The sequence below is a fragment of the Perca flavescens genome, chromosome 12 (genome assembly GCF_004354835.1).
Source record: "Perca flavescens isolate YP-PL-M2 chromosome 12, PFLA_1.0, whole genome shotgun sequence".
Classification (NCBI taxonomy): Eukaryota; Metazoa; Chordata; class Actinopteri; order Perciformes; family Percidae; genus Perca; species Perca flavescens.
Window position 1 is genome coordinate 12,415,098 of NC_041342.1, and position 16,222 is coordinate 12,431,319.

The window sequence follows — 16,222 nt, forward strand, 5'->3', positions numbered from 1 at the left end:
CCTCTCCACCCGATTGACAGACACACTTCATCGGCTTAGAATTACAGTAGGAACCGCTAAACATACCACTACCTTACCTTGCTGTCCTCTCCACCCGACTGAACACACTTTATTGGCTTAGAATTACGGCAACAATCGCTAAACACGCTGCAAACTCACGGTCCTTTCTTTCTGATTTACAGCCCCCCTCTCTTAGCTTAAAATACCTCACCGTTGTCGGCTACGGCTGCTGAACAGGCACGTTTGCACGTTGTAAACAGCCGTGGCCCATTTGCCTGGTCCTCCGGTAACGTTAGCAGTTAGCAGGGTTAGCATGGCGGCGTTAGCCAGGACCAGTCGTGTTCACTTTACTGGCTGTGTCTCAATTGCAAAATTAGCCTGAAGCTAATGCTTACCTGTTCAGGAGAACATGAGCCAACTCTGCATCCTTTTGGGCTCTAAATACATCTCCAAAATATTTTTGGGGCATTTTTAGGCTTTTATTTGACAAGATATGAAGACATGAAAGGGGAGAGAGAGAGAGGGGCGAATGACATGCAGCGAAGGGCCGCAGGTCAGAGTCGAACCCGGGCCCGCTGAGTCGAGGAGTAAACCTCTATATCTGGGCGCCCACATTTCCAATATTTACCCAGGGTTTGTTACGTCTCTGGTCACGCAACTGTTAGAAATATTACGTTTTTTTAGGTTGGGTAGAATCTATCTTCGTTGATCCTGTTTGTTTGTTTGCTGCTTTCATTGCTGTACTACCGTTACAGCTGTAGCGTGCTGGGTTTACGTTTTTACAAGTATATCTGGCAACCCAGCCTGCCTGTCAAACTGGGCCGTTGATAACAACACGCAGGCCAAAACACAAACAGAAATTCCGTCACGGAATGGAAATTTCAAAAGGAGAAAATACTGGAAATTAACATTGTTGTCAGAAAAGATAGTATTTCAACTTAGCATTGATCTGATGACACATTGGGGTCATTTTTGGATTTATTACAGTAAACATATTACATATTGGACCTTTAAATTTAAATGTATTCATTTTATAGTAGTTTGGGATTATTTAAATAAAAAAATTTCAAAATGAGCCTGAAGAAATAACCTCAGATCAGCACTTTCTCTCTCACTTAGGTCAAATTGTACAGTTCTAGTAGTAGAACAAAAAAACGGGTTATGTTCAGGACACATTCTCTGGATGAAAGTTAACAATGCATTTCCTGTTATTTCCCACTAGAGGCTGCTATGTTGTGAAATGAAGGCATTGAGCATCAGGGGGATGTGTTTCTGTAATGAGTCAGAGTAGAGGAAAGAGATATTATCCTTTGGCTGGTGTGTGACTGGGTAGGGACCGTACATTTAGGAGGTTTTAAAAAGATCCTGGTGTAAAAAAACGTGTTGTTTGAATAGCTGTTATTGTTATTGTTAGTTATTATAGTTATTGTTAGCAGCTTTTTTTTCTCAACATGATGCTGGCTGATGGTGAATAATAGAGACAATGGGCTAACTCTGCACAGTAGCAAAATGAAATTTGCTAAAAAGTTTTTTCAAGAACATCAGTTACATTAATGTGTGTATTTTACCCCCAAGTAGTTCATTAATCTGTATCATGCCAAACATTTGGCCCATCCCGCATGGCATTACAAGACACCGCTATTTATCAAACATTAAAATATATAATGTCCGGTAACACATATAAGGACCCGAAAGAACAGAAAACATTAGTTACAACATACACACAAACAACACACACACACACACACACACACATATATATATATATATATATATATATATATATATATATATATATATATATATATACACATACATATATGTATGTATATGTATATATACAATATACTTTCAAGTACCTATGCACTGAGCACTTTGAGGCCCAGCTTCAGAATAGAGACTTTAACTTGATGGTTATCATGGACCAGGCCATGAATTATGGACAACATTTTCTAAATTAAGCCCCTTATCACCACCCACCCTCTGCTCACCCACCAACTCGGGCAATTTCAAATAAGCTCCTGGCCATTAGCCTCGTAGTGACAGAGATGGAGTCTCTAACAACCATTTCCAAACCCAGTGTTATCGACCCATCTAGGCCATGCTCTGTATACTCGATATGATAAGAAAGCACAAAAGGTCAAGTCACTTATTGAAAAAAATAAAATAAAATCACATAAGGCAAAGCAAATTTATTTATATAGCACATTTCATACCCAAAGTGATGTACAGATTACACAGGTGTAGTGCGGGAAACAGGTATGTGTCCAGAAGAAACCAGGATGACAGTTACAAAATATAAATTGAGTTCATTCACAAAATCTGCATGAATTAATGCGGACTGTGTGTGAAAACACTAATAGGAAAAGGCCAACAGCGCCAGCGTGGAGCTACACAGTAGCGACTTTATGGGGAAAGTGCAATGGCACCGACACAATCACTTGATATAAATAGCAAAAATGCACAGGAATAATTTAGAGGCTATTAATATGTTTTAGGACCCAATACAAACTACTACAAACTATAAAAGAGCAATGAGTTCCAATTGAACAAAATACCACTGCACACTTTAAAACCCACACATTCATTGTTCACTACATGCAGGGAATAATAGAAGACTTAACACCTCAATCCACACTAGCAGGCAATAAGGGGTCTCTAAAGCTATGTCTGAGCCTATAACCAACTCTAGAATTTGCACAGCGCCCGTCAGCGATATAGAACAAACCCAACTAAGAAAGAAAACAAATTATACAAATAAATGCCCGTTACTCTAAATTAATGTGGGAAAAAACAATGTCTATATTGTACTCGAAGACAGTCCTATAAAAAAATCAAGACAATATTACTTTTAGCATATACTTTTCAGCATATTCTAGGACACAATGTATTTCCTAAAATGGTCAGACAGTATGCCGTACCTTTAAGTCATTGAGGTTTCATTCAGACCAGCAGCATGTTTTAATGTTGTGATGACCGATACTAAAAAAGAAAAACAAAGACAATACACTGACAACATCTTGTAAGTACATTCTGCTATATTTGATAGATTTCACAGTTCGTAGCTTGCAGTCATTATCTTGGCTCCAAGTTTGAGCTTATCTAAACAACTGACTGGAATTGTTTTACAGAGCGCCTATACGGCAACCTGTCTTCCGTCACTGCAGTCTTCTGCACTCTATGAAAACAAATGCATTTCCTAATTGAACAACTTTCCTTACACACCCTCACGTTACATGCTGTAGATGTTTAAATGAACACGGCACCTACCGCAAGGCAAAATGTATGGCCTTCACACCCCGCTGCACTTCCTGATTCTGCGGACCGATAGATAGATAGAGAGGGAGGGAGCGCATATTACCGGTGTCCCTAAATAACCTTCACCTTTCACAGGGCCATGACGTCACACCACTTACACAGGTAAAAGCAGAAGAAACAAACGATAAATAAGGTAGGTATTTAGCTTGAATTTGAAAGCATTGTCTCAAGTCTTAGCTCTTCTGCCAATTTGTTGCATATGTGAGCAGCACAGAAGTTAAAGGCAGCTTCGGCCTGGTTAGTTTTGACACTGGGAACAGCCAGACCTGAGAGGTCTGAGAGGTTCGTATTGGAGAAACAAACACATTTTAAATTTGATTCTGTGAGAAACTGGTAGCCTATGTAGTGATCTGAGAACTGAAGTTTTATGCTGAGCCTTTTTTGGTCCCCTGGCAGCATCATTCTGGATCAGCTGAAGCTGTCTGATTGATTTCTTTAGACAGACCTGTGAACAGTCCATTGCAGTAGTACAGCGTGTTAGAGATAAAAAGCACGTACATGTTTCTCTAGATCATGTTTTGCCATCGAGTCCCTAATCCTTGCAATATTTTTAAGGTGGTAGAAGGAAAGATTTTGTTATTGATTTAATGTGACTACTGAAATGTAGGTCTGAATCCAGGATAACACAGAGATTTCTAGCTCGATTTTTTTACTCTTTAAGGACAGATTATAAAGGTGAGCACAGACAGTCTTTCTTCATTGGCCCCAAAACCAAGAAATTCAGTTTTGTCCTCATTTAAGTGGAGAACGTTTTGAAACATCCATTTACTAGGGTAATTTGTTTGATGCAGGTAGTCTATTGAACTGTATTTTTTGGTAACACTATATATATATATATATATATGACGCTATATACATTAATGTCATCTGCGTACATGTGATATTAAAACTATGAATAATATCAGGAAACAGGAGAATGTAAAGATTAAATAGCAGAGGTCTGAGAATGCAGTTATATTCCTTCATTTTACCTTAAAACAAAACAAGGAGAGGAAAAAGGCCCTCCAATGAATAATTTGAGAAAAGCAAAATCAAACAATGACTGAAGAAATGACTGCAAGGCAATACATCATAAGATCAAATCACAAGTGACCAAATACATTTACTCTTCATTCATTTTCTTGTTCTCTCTGTACCTGCTCTTTTCTTTTCTGAGCCCTTGATTTGTGGTGAGGCACTTTGGCTTAGCTGGTCAGGCTGCAGTTCACTTTACATCTTTACATTGGCAGCACATCTGACCCCCGCTGTTATTGTGAACATTGTATCAGATGACAAGTTGAAATGTGTTTTAATGATAACAATATTTATCACGTAAATACATTTAACTTGAATTGTCGGTGAAATACATAAGTCAGTAAGTAAATTGCTGTACTTGATCCCGATTTAAGGGTCAACCTTACCCCTATTTTCCACCAGGCACGTCTGCGCTGTGTTTTGGTTGCGCTGCGACCCCCACAAGCAATCGTGGGCATTCAAGTCAATGCTTGATAAACCACCAGCTGTGGCGCGCCGCGTCCCAGAAGCGGGAAGTGGCTCTCCGCTGCGCTAAAGATATGCGCCAGGTCTATTTTCACGCGAGCCGTGGGCAATTCGGACAGCCAGCCAGGAAGGGAAACAGCGAGACTATCCAGTTAATTTACCAAACCGAACGGAAGTACGTAGGAGGGCGGAGCCAGGCTAGGCCCGTATGGGTCTTGGGCTGGAGTCATCTGTACCCTTTGACCTCCCTGATGGCCGGGCTGTCATGGACAGTAATAAACCTCAGATGTGTTGTAATGGACACTTCCTGTCTTCTCCCTCCCTCTCATCATAAAAAATGCCCTTCCATTCTAATCATGTGTTGTCTTTAGTGTTCTCACAGTCACCAATTTGACGACACCAAATCTTTGTTTAACAGTAAAAAAGGATATTGTGCGAATCAGATGGATTATATCGTGGCATGAGAGGAGAAGTCAATATTAAAAAGGGAAATTGAATTACACACAATATTGAAGTATTGATTGACTGGTGAACTACTGTTACTGCTGGCATGGAGGCAGGCTGGTGTCACGAAAACTGTACACACTCTCATAGAAAAAAAAACTTGTGCTTGTAAGACTCTAATATAGCATTTTTTCTTCTTTCTTTCTTTTCTTCTTTTCCGCTTTCACCTCACCTCTACTCGTCCCACTACTACTCGTCGCTGTTCAAACTTTCTCTTCTTGTAATTTGCTCTCGCTCTGCCTTTCTCTCTCTCTTTCTCTCTCTCTCTCTCTCTCTCTCTCTCAACCGCCCAGCACCCCACCCCTTCTTTCTCCCTCCACCATCCCCTCTCTCTCTCTCTCTCTCTCTCTCTCTCTCTCTCTCTCTCTGTCTGTCTCTCTCACTCTCTCTCTCAGGGGAGATAGAGTTGTTGTTGTTTGTTGTTTTAAGCCCGAATTTGGTCCCACCACTCTCAAGAGAGAAGAGAAGAGATAGCAGAAGTCAGTTATAGCCCACTGACAGGGACTACATGGGACGGCCCACTCCAGAGAGCATCTGATGGGATTATAACACTCTTTCCAGCTCACTTTTTTCCCCCCACTAAGAATAACTCTGCTCAGTCTGTTTGGTGGTGCAGCATCACAGAGGCAACCCAATGTTCAGATGGACATCTTTGTCTCAAGTTTGTTGGACCAGATTTTTAGAGACAGAAAAATACCTTGGGGCCATTGCTGAGGAATTTTCTTTGCCTGCTCATTTGGAAGAACTCAAGCTTTCTGTTTCCCATTTAGGAGTACGTGGAGAGAGAAAAAACCCACGAGAGAAGCGTTTGTCTTGGCAAGTCTGTGGTGGACTGAAAGGAGAACGAATAAGGAAGTTGTCCCAGATGAACACTGACAGCCGATACCGCACTCATTTCCACCTAAATTTGTTTCAGCCCCATATTTTCACTGTCAGTGAGATGATCGGCTAACAGTCAAGACTTGTTGCCTTTTTAGGCTCTTCCCACACACACACACACACACACACACACACACACACACACACACACACACACACACACACAACACACACACAAAACACATATACACACACACACTGAGCTGAACCTTATTGAATCTTCCTTTTCCACTAAAACACATGGACATATCCTTAACACCGGGACCAAGAGCTGAACCGCAAATTGAATTTCCAGTTTGATGCACTTTGATCCATTGATGCTGCACTGAGCTGGAAATAGCTTCTAGCTAATAACCTTTATCTTATAAATACAGAAAATACCCAGCAGCCCTGTCGTCCTTTCGATTTTGCTCGCACCAGGTGCAGCTGATCAGACTCTTGTGATTTGCATATTGGTGTTGTTTTACATTTGTCATTCTTGGACCTGTTCTTCCTGCATTACCTTTTCAGAGGGACCTGTCACATATAACTTGTGGCCACAGACAACATAAAGGAATGTGAACAGCTCTCCTTTCCGATTCATGACAGCATGGGGGTTTTGGTCGCGCCACAGAAGTTCACTTTGTTTATCCCTCGCCTCCCAAACCTGCTATTTTGATGCCCCTCTGAACCCGTCCTAACTCTTTTTCAAACCGCCAATAAAATGATGAACAAAGACTCCCGCTTTTCAAGGAAGATGCACGGCAACTTCTCCACCCGCAGGCACTCGTGCATTGGGTATGTATACGGTTGTGTGTTGAGAGCTTTGTGATCGTGATGACAGTCGCTGACGTGCGGCGATAGCAACATAATACATGTGTTTGCAGATATTCAGGAGGTATGGGAAGCTGTTTTTACTTGTTTATTTATCTAGCAAGTAGCAAGTAGCTGTTATTGCCTTTGATAGCAGTGTTTCCTCTATGTTGATTTTGTAGTGGCGGCCCACCATGGCAAAATTTCTGCCACCACGGTATCAGAAATAGGGCTGTACAAAAAACGTAGTTGCGGTTGCCTTTTAAATTATCCTGCCGACATAATGCACCGTTGGCTGCCACTCACATTGCAATTTAACAACATGTAGAACTATTCAGAGGTCGTTGGGCTGGGTTTAAACTGGATGTGCCCAATGTTGTTGTTCGGACAGACCTGCCCCCACTGCTAAAAACAAAATCCTAAAAGCAAACACTGTGATAGTACGTAAAATATAATCAGCTGATGAGAGAATTGTTTGACACTGCCGCTGCGTTGCCGTGTTAACAGTCGTATTCCATTGTGTGGGTGTTGTGTACTCGTGATGTTTCAGGCCCCAGTCTGAGTGTACCATATAGATGGAATACGATTTAAAAAAAAGTTATTTAAAATGGGAAACATTTCGACATTGGCAACTCTCTGAAAGATTAAAGCAGTGCTTTGGTTTGCTTTAGTGATAACAAATAGTTATCAAGTGGTGAGTCTGCACCTGTGTCCTGTTTAACTTTAACACCGTTTAACGACAAAAAAACTGCTAAATGACCCGATGTGTGCTGTGGCCTAGCCGGCGGGTGTTGCTGTTGGTGTGCTGCTTGCTGTGATTGGCGGTGCTGGCCTCCGGGTGGCATGGTGGATCGATGGCTCTGTCCACTGATGGCCCTCCTTGGGGTCAATGGACCGGAGCCAAGACTAGGCACTGTATGACATGTCATGTGGTTCCAGGACGTTTGCGTTTCATAACAGGACTGAAGAAATATTGGCTCATTTTCCATGACAGCAGCAGATGGAGCAGATTTCATCTCTTTTTTTTCTATCTTGTCCTCTAGGAAACAAAACAGAGAGGGAAAAAAAAAAAAAAAAAAAAAAATGTCAAATGAACTCACTTCAGGTAACATGGTCTCTTGTCTACACACTGATGAGACTGATTGGCTTCATTGTTGTGGATACAACTGTGTTATCACCAGGCCCCAAAACATAAAGTGTACTACAGCTATCATGAGATCCCTGCAGGACCTGCAGGTTGTTATGTAAGTTTACAGAGACCAAAAACAGAGACTTAATACATAACAAGTACAAGACTACACACACAGCATATGAATATACACACATAGGGATCTGGAGGTCAACATCACTCCATATGCATTGTGGAAGGCAACTCACAATCAGAGATGCATCTTAAAAATAATCTTGCACAGATTCATAAAGAATCTCGTCTTTCTTGTACTGAAAGAAAAAGAGGAACATTTCAGATCTGTTGTGGGATTTTTTTTTTATTTATTATTTGTGCGCAAAGTGTGGTACTTTTCTGAACTCTAGGCTTGTAGCATGTGCTTCACAAGTGTCATCTGAACTCCTCCAGCCGTGAGCCTGTTTGGATCATATGAGGAGATCAAAGCAGGAGATTTTCGACCGCAGCCAGGGATACAGAAGTGCAGAAGGGAACAGAACAAGCCTCTATTCTCTTTACCTGATTTGTACATCAAGTTTCCTGGCTAAAAATATACTGAAAATGTACTAATACTGAAGTGGAGTCACTGCTGGGAGCGTCACATCGGAGCAAAGTTCAAAAGTTGCTTTTCATTTTGAGCACCAGTAAAGACAATTATACTGTATATTTATGGTATGGTGATGGAGAGGATACCATTGATGTGTGTGTGTGTGTGTGTGTGTGTGTGTGTGTGTGTGTGTGTGTGTGTGTGTGTTAGAGCAGTACTTACTTAGTACTTAGATTAGTTAAGGTAGTAATTGTTTTGTAAATAAAATCATTTTCTTTGCTATTGTGCAACTGAGACAAAGCAGTCTCTTGTAATCCAGATGTGTCCATCACAATAGAGGCAGCTCTTATCCTCACTTGTACTAACAGTACCAGGGCACTATTCATCCTCTGACCACACACACACACACACACACACACACACACACACACACACACACACACACACACACACTCACACACACACACTACACTACACTACACTCCCACACTCCTAGTAACCTTCTCGACAATGCTTTTTATGGCTTCTCTGCCAGGGTGGTTCATTTAAATGACACAGGCTCTTAGTCAGTATCATGAGAAGATAGTTGGTGCTGCATCCATTCAGCTCGTTACAGTTTGAGGAGGTGCGATTTTATGAGAGCAAAAGAGACAGACGCAACGGCCGACCAAGTGGGGAAAAGAGATAATTTGGACAAAGAGGGTAAAGGCACAGAAGAGAGGGCGGTGAAGAAGTGATAGAGAGGACGTGGGTAGAGATAGTACCGCTCCCAGCGGCGAGATAATGGCAGGAGGGGGGGGGTAACAGGGTAAAAAGAAAACACAAAGGTTTTTTTTCTGAGGGGCAGAAAGTGATTGTGACTGAAAGAATAACGAGGAAAAAAAGTGTCAACTGTGGCCATTCAACCAAAGGGCAACAGTGTCAATGTCAGAGGTCCCAATATAGCTGCCACCCCCCCCCCCCTCCTCAAACACACACCCAGATTAGTCAATAGAGCCTGTGTGGCTGTGGCGGGCTGGCTGCTGTGTGCGTCACTGCTGTACTCCATATTTTCAGCATGACTGATTTCCCCAATCGCCTCCAGAGCCTCATCGATTCCTGAGGCTGGCAGCGACAGCAGCAGCAGCCGGGTACAACACGACCACTGCTGAAATCCAAAACTAGTTACTCTACTGTATTTCAGGACACAGGCATCTTTCCTTTATCCAAGAAAGAGTAAAAAGATGAATACCTCTAAAGCACATTTTTTTCCCGAACAGATCCAATGTCATTAGTCATTAGTATTGCTGGGTATCATTCAAAAAATGTCGATACCGGTACCGATACCAATACCGTGACTTCAATATCGGTTCCTAAATGATACTTTTTTTCGATACCAATTTTATAAAACAAAAAGAAATGACAGCATTACACATCACGACACATATCTTTTTATTTATTCTTCAGCTCCTACTAGGTGAGCCCCGTCTCCGTGCGTAATGTAGAGTTTTTCTGGCATGTCTTTACGACGTGTAACTCTAAACAGCCAATCACAAGTATTATTAGACTTTTTTTTTTATTATTTATTTTTATTTTGCAAAAACAATGTGAAGAATTACATTGATACATCTCATTCGTGATATATTTCAAGTCCTTCACAAAAGGACAAAACAGACAAGACATGCAAAAAATAAATAAAAAATAACCTGTATATTTTTAGATAGCATTATTAGGTCTCATAGAAACATGCTGCATGCTTAGTGGCTCACTGACGCTGATGATGTTTACTCCTTAGGTATTGAAATTGGGTATTTAATGACGAGGCATTTGTTGATGCGCAATACTAAGGAGGCAATTTGGTCCGTGCCTAAAAAGTATGGCATTCGGTACACAGCTCTAGTCATCAGTCTCAGAAGAAGTAGAGGTGAAACTCAGACATTAAATTATATAGCAAGTCATTTGGTTAAAAATGCTCAGTCTGATCAGATACAGTAACATTTATATTAGACCTTAAATGTTTTGTTTTTTTAAATGTGTTGCTTTGTTTCACTTTTTTATTGGTGAATAAATGCATGTCAGAGAAAGAAATCCTGTCATTTGTTTCAGACGTTGGTGCTGGCTGGTAGCGTTGTAATTACAGCAGGATCAGGATGAGTGTGGATTGTAACCACTAGAGGGGGAAACACACTAAGTTATGATCACAGACTGTTTGAGAGCCACAACCTCCTGCAGACCAAGCGGTTGTTTGACATGGGAATAAAAACAACGTGGCGGTTCCATAGATTATGATTGTATTTTTTTAGGATACTGAAAAAGTCTGGGAAGAATTAAACTTCCATGGTGCTGTGGAAGGTTAAGGTAATGCGAAAGGATGTGTTTGAAGCAATTTAATCAAATTGTACATTCGTATTGATGTACTATATGTGGCCAAATTACTGTAACAGTTATTCACCTCATTTCTTTTAAAGGTACAGTAGCTTCAGATTGACACTTTTGCACTCTAAAACTCTTCCATTCTGTACACTTTATGTTTATTTAATATTGTATTTTTGGACATAATTCACTAAACATTCTCATTCTTTTTCACCAGATTATAATTCTACTACTGCTACTTCTGTATACTCTGTGGATATGACTTCTATTGCTCATCCATTCATGCTGCTCTTCCCGAGGTGCATCCCTGTTTTTCCTAACCCAAATTGCAGCTTTGAGGATAAAGAGTGTCATATGTTGAGGATACTGTAAAGCCCTCTTAGACAAATCTGTGATTCTGGGCTACATAAATAAAATTGACGAGACTTGGCAGCCAGCTGCTTTACCGGTTCGTAACATTTAACCTGTGTAGTTTGTACGGCCACTTGAGGCCACAGCAGAAAAGATGTACAGTATGTCAGAAATGTAGTGCAGAGGAAATACCAGCACAACCAAACTACACATACAAATTATTCCTAATTACAGATGTAGCACATTGATTTTATGAAGATTAGAATAATCCCTTTAAATTAGTATTATTATTTAGTGTGACCAATAAATACTGTGCTCACCTCCAATAACTGTGAAAACATTTTAAATTTGATTTTTAAGTACATTTGAATAGTCTTGCAGAATTAACTTCCAGTTTGGTACTTTATGAATGTATTTTAACACCAGATGTTGTCCTCTCCCACACATTAAATGCCTTTTGGCTCAATGATCATTATGAATTCATTATCACATGACTTTTTTTTTTAGATCTACCAGACTCTGATTTACTGCATGTTCAACTAGTCTTACTTACTCCTACTATTGCATACACAGTACCCATTATAAACAAACAAAAAAACATTCACATATATTTATCGTAGCATACACACTGGGTAGGCGTTTATAAACTAGGTGGCATTTTTTTTCAGAGATGAAATGGTGACGTGGCTGCTGCTGCATTTCACGGCCCTTGTTTTTCCCTACAAAGACTTCCCTGCAGAAGGAGTGGCCACCTGCCATCTGGGTGTGCGCACAGACCTGAGAGCATCTGAATGTACATTCAATGTGTGCCTCTGAGTGTGTGTCCATGTGTGTGTCCATGTCCCTGAACGTGCATGCATTAGTGAGTTCCCATGTGCTTACGTCCTGGCCTTTTTCGGCTGTGTGTGTGTGTGTGTGTGTGTGTGTGTGTGTGTGTGTGTGTGTGTGTTTGTGTGGGTTTGCATGTGTGCGTGCAAGTCTGTCATCCACCCAATCCCCAAAATCAGAGAGCCCCAAACCCCTCCGTGATGCTAACAGATGGCAGCCTAATGAATCATGAGGCGACACACTATAGCCTACTACACCACAGTACATGCTGTGACACGCAATTGACATCACCGAGACTCGGTTAAATATAGGGCGCTAGCAGCAGCAGCCACATGCTGTCACCTGGTGCTGCTGCTTTGTTATGTGCGCAGTATTTTAGATGACATTTGTACCCACGAAAAAATGTGTTTTGGTGTGTTTGCTTTTCTCCTGCCCTGTGGTAATCACCTTACATTTAAAATAACTAGCTGCAGCGCTGTTTGGGTGCTTTTGAAGATATCCAACAATCTGCAGCCCTGTGTGCTGCATTTAAAAAGTTGCTGTTTACGTGAGAGAAGAGTCTGTTTGTTTCTTTTTCCTTTTCATTTTTGAGAATGGTTCTTCCTGGAGATTATGTTACAGATGTTGAAAACTACCAGTGGAAAATGGCAGCCCTGCTTATGTGAATATGCGTGTGTGTGTGTGTGTGTGTGTGTGTGTGTGTGTGTGTGTGTGTGTGTGTGTGTGCTTGCTTATGTACCCTATTCTTCTACAGCTGCTTTTTTAACCTCTTGATCTCTACGGTACCCAACATGGGTCCCTCTACAAACTCACCCGGCCGAGCTGGTCAAAACACACACAAAGTTATTTTAAATTCCAGTGGGGATCCCAGAGTTTCCAACGAGAGCAAACATGCTCAATTCAGGAAAGAAATGTGTGTGTACAACTGCACAATACATTTACAATACTTCCATATGACGTAATGATGCAGCAAACATAACATTTTGAATATCTTTTTTCCAAGGTTGATTTATTCAGGCTTTTTCAGACACTAACAAGTCAAATCATATTTGTTCATACTTATTGTGGGGCCACACAAACGTTTTTTACTGCCGTAATGCAATATATCTTTTAGAGCATTTCTCTCACATAAGGTCTGGAAGAAGCTGTCGTAAAATTTGCAACGCTCTTGTGAGCATGGCAGCTGTTTTTAATTTGCTATGGTGGGACATAAGCAGCGTTGAGAAAAGAGAGGGTGTTTCTGCTGTGTTAGAGCAGAGGTCTTCAACGTTTTTATGCTAAGGACCCCTTAGCTGAAAGAGAGACAGAGTAGGGACCCCCAACTACATGTAGCCTACTGTATAAAATTAAGTTGCATTAAACTGAGGAAACTGATGGATGAAAATGCAACTTTGACTGTATGGCTACCTTACCTATAGTAAGCTTATGCTGCGTTCCAGACACAATTTTTAGCCAAGTTACGACTTCATGTCACGACTCACTACTTGGTAGCGTTCCTGGCAAACTGTAACTGGGAGTAAGCTACAACCATCTGGTACGAGTTCACGAGTAGTAAGTTACGGGTTTGACTGCCGTTCCAGGCCACTTTCACGGGCAGAAGGTTGTGAAAACACGAGTTACGCCTGGAACGCAGCATTATCTCCAATGTGTAATTAAATGTTTTTTTCACAAATAGGCCAATTTATCTAATGTATCTTTTCAGACATTTTAATTTTTGAAAAAACTTCCAAAATATGATTTTTTTAAACATAATTTGGCAGCCCCACCTGCACCAACTCTGAGGATCCCCTAGGGGTCACGGACCCCATGTTGAATATCTCTGTGAGAACATTATTCCTCCAACTCACACCATACTATTCACAATGATCAGTATTTGATCAGTAACCATTTACTTGTCATTTTAGCCTTCCTAAACTGTTCCCTAATTGTATTTCGAAAATACTGTGTTGTTATTGGTTTCTTTAATATTTCAAAGCCAGTAGCAGAGAACACTTTCTACTGTACTCTTATCATTACTGGTAGTAAATACACTAAATTGAAAACTTGAGGTGACGTAAACGTTTGTGTCCGTGGTGGGGATTTGAGATAGGATTAGTACATCTGGCCGCCAGTTTGGCATGATACAGCTTTGATAAATGGTTAAAGCAAGCAGATAGAAAGATATAATGTATGTTATACTGTTGTGTAAATAAATAAAAAAAAGTGTTTCTGTATTCCAATATTTCTGGTGTTAGACAAATATTTAAATAAGCAGATAAAAATGTGTGTGTAATTAGCTGTCTTGTTAATAATTCAACCTCACTGTAAATCTTTTTACGTTTTTCATTGAGTATGTGGCCAAATCACAACCCAACTTTAGTTCAAGTTTACCTTTGTGCAAGATTTTCCTTTCAACTTGACAAGAACACTAAACTTCCACACTTGGCTTAATTTAAAAAAAAAAAAATGGAGGGGGGGACTAGTTTAATTACTTAATATACTATTGGGTAACTTGTGAATTTTCCCTCAGGGATCAATAAAGTCTCATCTTAACCTATAATAATAGATTCTAATTTATTATATTTCATATTGTTCATCTGAATCTGTCAGGTTACTATTAACTAAAGTAATGTATTTCCCGATGAGATGTAGTGGAGTAGAAGTAGAAAGTTTTAAAAAGATATTTATGTTAATTTGCACATTTTGTGGCAAGCATGTACCCATCCAGATGTTGGGTCTGGGAACTCACCATTGGCAGGGCTCAATCCGAGGGGCGGGATAAACGGTTGTCTTTCAAATTCCCTCTACACGCAGTAGGATAGCACTACAACCAGGCAGAACAACGCTAGTTGATAGATTAAACTTTTGCCGTATCCGGTCGACAAAACTCCGAACACATCTTCCTTTTTTAAGAATGACTTCAGTGCTTCTCTCCAAGTCTTCCAGAGTCGCAGCCAAATTCGATTCGAAAGGCCGCTGCTCTTCTTTGTTTTCAAGTAGCAGAGAATCCACACGGAACCGTTATTATTCTGCCGTTGTTATGTTAAGCCCTCCCACCGACTCTATACACGATGTGTTTGGCCTGACTAGAGTTTGGTTTTTCCAGCTCGCAAGCCAACGGAGAGTTGCTAGACTGACCCTGGCTGCAAATTACATTTGCTGCCGCTAGGGTGCGTCTAGATTTCTAGGCTACGTACAGCTGTCTTTAATTTCAATGCTTGGTGGGTTGTTTTCACAAGCCCTCAGGGTTTGTTTTTATCCCACCTGTGCAATTTATTAGGTTATTGTATATTTCTTTTTTGTTTTATATGCACATATAAAGAAAGAAAAAAAATTAAATACTTGTTTAAAGTACTTTAAAACTGTACTTACTACAGTACTTTCCACCACTGCCAGCACATGAGGTCATGAGGCCCCCTTTGCAAATAATGGACTATTAAAGCCACAACTGAGGGGTCAGCCAGAATCTATGATGCCTCGCTATGTTGTGAGTTTCAGAGATTACTTCGTCACATCGTCTTGGAGTTTCAGCGCTTTAGAGCAGGACTGTCTAAAGACGAGATGTGAAGATACTGAGCAGAACCAAACATTTAGTGTCTGTCTTTCTTCATACATCCACTCTCTTCCACCACGGTGACGCAGATACATGGAGCACTGTAAAATCCTCTGGTATACTGCCAACGTGTGTGTGTGTGTGTGTGTGTGTGTGTGTGTGTGTGTGTGTGTGTGTGTGTGTGTGTGTGTGTGTGCGCGTGTGCGTGTGTGTGGAGATAAGATGTTTAAGAATTTAATTATTCCAACTGCACATGAAAACTATTTTCCTGTCATGAAAATGTGTCTAAAGCGCGTACTGCCGTACATTTGTATTGACGACATCCCCTCATCCGGTTTGCATCAGGACACTGTTCATCCCACAAGTCCAAAGTCCTCACTCCCGAGTCCCAAGTGCGATTACAGGGCAATGAAACTAAACAAAATGAGAGACTGGAAGTGTTCAGTATCAGGTTTGACTTGTAGGGTTTTGTTCC